Source organism: Lepisosteus oculatus, chromosome 16 (assembly GCF_040954835.1).
Source record: "Lepisosteus oculatus isolate fLepOcu1 chromosome 16, fLepOcu1.hap2, whole genome shotgun sequence".
Taxonomy (NCBI): Eukaryota; Metazoa; Chordata; class Actinopteri; order Semionotiformes; family Lepisosteidae; genus Lepisosteus; species Lepisosteus oculatus.
Window position 1 is genome coordinate 17,551,534 of NC_090711.1, and position 6,000 is coordinate 17,557,533.

At 63.1% G+C, this 6,000-nt stretch overlaps 6 non-coding genes across 6 annotated transcripts; all 6 read left to right on the forward strand.

Moving 5' to 3' along the window:
* The first annotated feature begins 9 nt into the window (after positions 1–9).
* On the forward strand, positions 10–200 carry LOC138223537 (U2 spliceosomal RNA). Its single transcript, XR_011181929.1, has one exon. It is a non-coding gene; the product is annotated as a U2 spliceosomal RNA (small nuclear RNA).
* An 824-nt stretch (positions 201–1,024) lies between these two features.
* On the forward strand, positions 1,025–1,215 carry LOC138223538 (U2 spliceosomal RNA). Its single transcript, XR_011181930.1, has one exon. It is a non-coding gene; the product is annotated as a U2 spliceosomal RNA (small nuclear RNA).
* Positions 1,216–2,031: 816 nt separating this feature from the next.
* LOC138223539 (U2 spliceosomal RNA) lies at positions 2,032–2,222 on the forward strand. The gene has a single exon (XR_011181931.1). It is a non-coding gene; the product is annotated as a U2 spliceosomal RNA (small nuclear RNA).
* An 817-nt stretch (positions 2,223–3,039) lies between these two features.
* LOC138223540 (U2 spliceosomal RNA) lies at positions 3,040–3,230 on the forward strand. The gene has a single exon (XR_011181932.1). It is a non-coding gene; the product is annotated as a U2 spliceosomal RNA (small nuclear RNA).
* An 818-nt stretch (positions 3,231–4,048) lies between these two features.
* On the forward strand, positions 4,049–4,239 carry LOC138223541 (U2 spliceosomal RNA). Its single transcript, XR_011181933.1, has one exon. It is a non-coding gene; the product is annotated as a U2 spliceosomal RNA (small nuclear RNA).
* An 817-nt stretch (positions 4,240–5,056) lies between these two features.
* On the forward strand, positions 5,057–5,247 carry LOC138223542 (U2 spliceosomal RNA). Its single transcript, XR_011181934.1, has one exon. It is a non-coding gene; the product is annotated as a U2 spliceosomal RNA (small nuclear RNA).
* The last annotated feature ends 753 nt before the right edge of the window (positions 5,248–6,000 follow it).

The window sequence follows — 6,000 nt, forward strand, 5'->3', positions numbered from 1 at the left end:
GCGTCGGGCATCGCTTCTCGGCCTTTTGGCTAAGATCAAGTGTAGTATCTGTTCTTATCAGTTTAATATCTGATACGTCCCCCATCGGGGGACCACATATTAAACGGATTTTTGGAACAGGGAGCTGGATCAGGAGCTTGCTCCGTCCTCTCCACGCATCGGCCCGGTATTGCAGCGCCTCCGGGAGCGGTGCACCACCTTCTCTCAGCGGTGAAAAGACAGACGTAGCTAGCAAGCAAGCAAGCAAGCAAGCAAGCGAGGTGGACTGGAGCTCCTTCTTCTCGGGTCTCGTCTCTCGTCCATCTGTGTGTCTCTCTCTCCCCCTCCCCCTCCCCGTCTCCGTTCCCGTGCTCCCTCTGTGCACTTTCCCGCGTCTCGACTCTCTGGGCAAGCAGGCCGGCCCCCTTTTCGGCTCCCGTGCGTTTTCCCTCCAAAAAACTTAGTTTTTTCAGCCTTTTCCCAGGGAGGCAGGCGTGGCTTTTGTGTGTGTGTGTGTGTGTGTGTGTGTTGTGTGTGTGTGTGTGTGTGTGTGTGTGTCCCCGTCCTCGCAGGCGGGCCCCTTTCGACAGCCGGGCGGTTTCCCTCCAAAAAACTTAGTATATACACCTTTTCTTCCTTTTTTTCCGGCAGGCGGGCAGGCGCGCGCGTCTGTGTGTGTGTGTGTCCCCGTCCCTCCCGAGAGAGCGCTGCCCCTTGCCTCTGCCCGCAGGTGCCGACGGTCCGCTTTCGCTTGCAGCTCGCTCGGCACAGCTGCTGCTGGTGGGAGGGGCCTAAGCTAAGGAGGCCGGCCGGCTGGCGCCCCCCTGCGGCTGCGGTCGTTGTCGGGCCGTTGACAGGAGATCCAAGAGCAGGGCCCCCGCCCGGGACTGGCGGGCAGGCAGGCGAGCAAGCAGGCAGGCAAGAGAGGGGGAGAGCGGAGTCCGGGCGGCCGGCAGCCGCGTGCGGACCGGGCTCCCGAGGCGTCGGCCTGCGCCGCTGCGCGCCAGCCGGACGCCCGCGCGCCCGCCCAAGGCCGGCGTCGGGCATCGCTTCTCGGCCTTTTGGCTAAGATCAAGTGTAGTATCTGTTCTTATCAGTTTAATATCTGATACGTCCCCCATCGGGGGACCACATATTAAACGGATTTTTGGAACAGGGAGCTGGATCAGGAGCTTGCTCCGTCCTCTCCACGCATCGGCCCGGTATTGCAGCGCCTCCGGGAGCGGTGCACCACCTTCTCTCGGTGAAAAGACAGACGTAGCTAGCAAGCAAGCAAGCAAGCAAGCAAGCGAGGTGGACTGGAGCTCCTTCTTCTCGGGTCTCGTCTCTCGTCCATCTGTGTGTCTCTCTCTCCCCCTCCCCCTCCCCGTCTCCGTTCCCGTGCTCCCTCTGTGCACTTTCCCGCGTCTCGACTCTCTGGGCAAGCAGGCCGGCCCCCTTTTCGGCTCCCGTGCGTTTTCCCTCCAAAAAACTTAGTTTTTTCAGCCTTTTCCCAGGGAGGCAGGCGTGGCTTTTGTGTGTGTGTGTGTGTGTGTGTGTGTATGTGTGTGTGTGTGTGTGTGTGTCCCCGTCCTCGCAGGCGGGCCCCTTTCGACAGCCGGGCGGTTTCCCTCCAAAAAACTTAGTATATACACCTTTTCTTCCTTTTTTTCCGGCAGGCGGGCAGGCGCGCGCGTCTGTGTGTGTGTGTGTCCCCGTCCCTCCCGAGAGAGCGCTGCCCCTTGCCTCTGCCCGCAGGTGCCGACGGTCCGCTTTCGCTTGCAGCTCGCTCGGCACAGCTGCTGCTGGTGGGAGGGGCCTAAGCTAAGGAGGCCGGCCGGCTGGCGCCCCCCTGCGGCTGCGGTCGTTGTCGGGCCGTTGACAGGAGATCCAAGAGCAGGGCCCCCGCCCGGGACTGGCGGGCAGGCAGGCGAGCAAGCAGGCAGGCAAGAGAGGGGGAGAGCGGAGTCCGGGCGGCCGGCAGCCGCGTGCGGACCGGGCTCCCGAGGCGTCGGCCTGCGCCGCTGCGCGCCAGCCGGACGCCCGCGCGCCCGCCCAAGGCCGGCGTCGGGCATCGCTTCTCGGCCTTTTGGCTAAGATCAAGTGTAGTATCTGTTCTTATCAGTTTAATATCTGATACGTCCCCCATCGGGGGACCACATATTAAACGGATTTTTGGAACAGGGAGCTGGATCAGGAGCTTGCTCCGTCCTCTCCACGCATCGGCCCGGTATTGCAGCGCCTCCGGGAGCGGTGCACCACCTTCTCTCAGCGGTGAAAAGACAGACGTAGCTAGCAAGCAAGCAAGCAAGCAAGCAAGCGAGGTGGACTGGAGCTCCTTCTTCTCGGGTCTCGTCTCTCGTCCATCTGTGTGTCTCTCTCTCCCCCTCCCCCTCCCCGTCTCCGTTCCCGTGCTCCCTCTGTGCACTTTCCCGCGTCTCGACTCTCTGGGCAAGCAGGCCGGCCCCCTTTTCGGCTCCCGTGCGTTTTCCCTCCAAAAAACTTAGTTTTTTCAGCCTTTTCCCAGGGAGGCAGGTGGCTTTTGTGTGTGTGTGTGTGTGTGTGTGTGTATGTGTGTGTGTGTGTGTGTGTGTCCCCGTCCTCGCAGGCGGGCCCCTTTCGACAGCCGGGCGGTTTCCCTCCAAAAAACTTAGTATATACACCTTTTCTTCCTTTTTTTCCGGCAGGCGGGCAGGCGCGCGCGTCTGTGTGTGTGTGTGTCCCCGTCCCTCCCGAGAGAGCGCTGCCCCTTGCCTCTGCCCGCAGGTGCCGACGGTCCGCTTTCGCTTGCAGCTCGCTCGGCACAGCTGCTGCTGGTGGGAGGGGCCTAAGCTAAGGAGGCCGGCCGGCTGGCGCCCCCCTGCGGCTGCGGTCGTTGTCGGGCCGTTGACAGGAGATCCAAGAGCAGGGCCCCCGCCCGGGACTGGCGGGCAGGCAGGCGAGCAAGCAGGCAGGCAAGAGAGGGGGAGAGCGGAGTCCGGGCGGCCGGCAGCCGCGTGCGGACCGGGCTCCCGAGGCGTCGGCCTGCGCCGCTGCGCGCCAGCCGGACGCCCGCGCGCCCGCCCAAGGCCGGCGTCGGGCATCGCTTCTCGGCCTTTTGGCTAAGATCAAGTGTAGTATCTGTTCTTATCAGTTTAATATCTGATACGTCCCCCATCGGGGGACCACATATTAAACGGATTTTTGGAACAGGGAGCTGGATCAGGAGCTTGCTCCGTCCTCTCCACGCATCGGCCCGGTATTGCAGCGCCTCCGGGAGCGGTGCACCACCTTCTCTCAGCGGTGAAAAGACAGACGTAGCTAGCAAGCAAGCAAGCAAGCAAGCAAGCGAGGTGGACTGGAGCTCCTTCTTCTCGGGTCTCGTCTCTCGTCCATCTGTGTGTCTCTCTCTCCCCCTCCCCCTCCCCGTCTCCGTTCCCGTGCTCCCTCTGTGCACTTTCCCGCGTCTCGACTCTCTGGGCAAGCAGGCCGGCCCCCTTTTCGGCTCCCGTGCGTTTTCCCTCCAAAAAACTTAGTTTTTTCAGCCTTTTCCCAGGGAGGCAGGCGTGGCTTTGTGTGTGTGTGTGTGTGTGTGTGTATGTGTGTGTGTGTGTGTGTGTGTGTCCCCGTCCTCGCAGGCGGGCCCCTTTCGACAGCCGGGCGGTTTCCCTCCAAAAAACTTAGTATATACACCTTTTCTTCCTTTTTTTCCGGCAGGCGGGCAGGCGCGCGCGTCTGTGTGTGTGTGTGTCCCCGTCCCTCCCGAGAGAGCGCTGCCCCTTGCCTCTGCCCGCAGGTGCCGACGGTCCGCTTTCGCTTGCAGCTCGCTCGGCACAGCTGCTGCTGGTGGGAGGGGCCTAAGCTAAGGAGGCCGGCCGGCTGGCGCCCCCCTGCGGCTGCGGTCGTTGTCGGGCCGTTGACAGGAGATCCAAGAGCAGGGCCCCCGCCCGGGACTGGCGGGCAGGCAGGCGAGCAAGCAGGCAGGCAAGAGAGGGGGAGAGCGGAGTCCGGGCGGCCGGCAGCCGCGTGCGGACCGGGCTCCCGAGGCGTCGGCCTGCGCCGCTGCGCGCCAGCCGGACGCCCGCGCGCCCGCCCAAGGCCGGCGTCGGGCATCGCTTCTCGGCCTTTTGGCTAAGATCAAGTGTAGTATCTGTTCTTATCAGTTTAATATCTGATACGTCCCCCATCGGGGGACCACATATTAAACGGATTTTTGGAACAGGGAGCTGGATCAGGAGCTTGCTCCGTCCTCTCCACGCATCGGCCCGGTATTGCAGCGCCTCCGGGAGCGGTGCACCACCTTCTCTCAGCGGTGAAAAGACAGACGTAGCTAGCAAGCAAGCAAGCAAGCAAGCAAGCGAGGTGGACTGGAGCTCCTTCTTCTCGGGTCTCGTCTCTCGTCCATCTGTGTGTCTCTCTCTCCCCCTCCCCCTCCCCGTCTCCGTTCCCGTGCTCCCTCTGTGCACTTTCCCGCGTCTCGACTCTCTGGGCAAGCAGGCCGGCCCCCTTTTCGGCTCCCGTGCGTTTTCCCTCCAAAAAACTTAGTTTTTTCAGCCTTTTCCCAGGGAGGCAGGCGTGGCTTTTGTGTGTGTGTGTGTGTGTGTGTGTATGTGTGTGTGTGTGTGTGTGTGTCCCCGTCCTCGCAGGCGGGCCCCTTTCGACAGCCGGGCGGTTTCCCTCCAAAAAACTTAGTATATACACCTTTTCTTCCTTTTTTTCCGGCAGGCGGGCAGGCGCGCGCGTCTGTGTGTGTGTGTGTCCCCGTCCCTCCCGAGAGAGCGCTGCCCCTTGCCTCTGCCCGCAGGTGCCGACGGTCCGCTTTCGCTTGCAGCTCGCTCGGCACAGCTGCTGCTGGTGGGAGGGGCCTAAGCTAAGGAGGCCGGCCGGCTGGCGCCCCCCTGCGGCTGCGGTCGTTGTCGGGCCGTTGACAGGAGATCCAAGAGCAGGGCCCCCGCCCGGGACTGGCGGGCAGGCAGGCGAGCAAGCAGGCAGGCAAGAGAGGGGGAGAGCGGAGTCCGGGCGGCCGGCAGCCGCGTGCGGACCGGGCTCCCGAGGCGTCGGCCTGCGCCGCTGCGCGCCAGCCGGACGCCCGCGCGCCCGCCCAAGGCCGGCGTCGGGCATCGCTTCTCGGCCTTTTGGCTAAGATCAAGTGTAGTATCTGTTCTTATCAGTTTAATATCTGATACGTCCCCCATCGGGGGACCACATATTAAACGGATTTTTGGAACAGGGAGCTGGATCAGGAGCTTGCTCCGTCCTCTCCACGCATCGGCCCGGTATTGCAGCGCCTCCGGGAGCGGTGCACCACCTTCTCTCAGCGGTGAAAAGACAGACGTAGCTAGCAAGCAAGCAAGCAAGCAAGCAAGCGAGGTGGACTGGAGCTCCTTCTTCTCGGGTCTCGTCTCTCGTCCATCTGTGTGTCTCTCTCTCCCCCTCCCCCTCCCCGTCTCCGTTCCCGTGCTCCCTCTGTGCACTTTCCCGCGTCTCGACTCTCTGGGCAAGCAGGCCGGCCCCCTTTTCGGCTCCCGTGCGTTTTCCCTCCAAAAAACTTAGTTTTTTCAGCCTTTTCCCAGGGAGGCAGGCGTGGCTTTTGTGTGTGTGTGTGTGTGTGTGTATGTGTGTGTGTGTGTGTGTGTGTGTGTGTCCCCGTCCTCGCAGGCGGGCCCCTTTCGACAGCCGGGCGGTTTCCCTCCAAAAAACTTAGTATATACACCTTTTCTTCCTTTTTTTCCGGCAGGCGGGCAGGCGCGCGCGTCTGTGTGTGTGTGTGTCCCCGTCCCTCCCGAGAGAGCGCTGCCCCTTGCCTCTGCCCGCAGGTGCCGACGGTCCGCTTTCGCTTGCAGCTCGCTCGGCACAGCTGCTGCTGGTGGGAGGGGCCTAAGCTAAGGAGGCCGGCCGGCTGGCGCCCCCCTGCGGCTGCGGTCGTTGTCGGGCCGTTGACAGGAGATCCAAGAGCAGGGCCCCCGCCCGGGACTGGCGGGCAGGCAGGCGAGCAAGCAGGCAGGCAAGAGAGGGGGAGAGCGGAGTCCGGGCGGCCGGCAGCCGCGTGCGGACCGGGCTCCC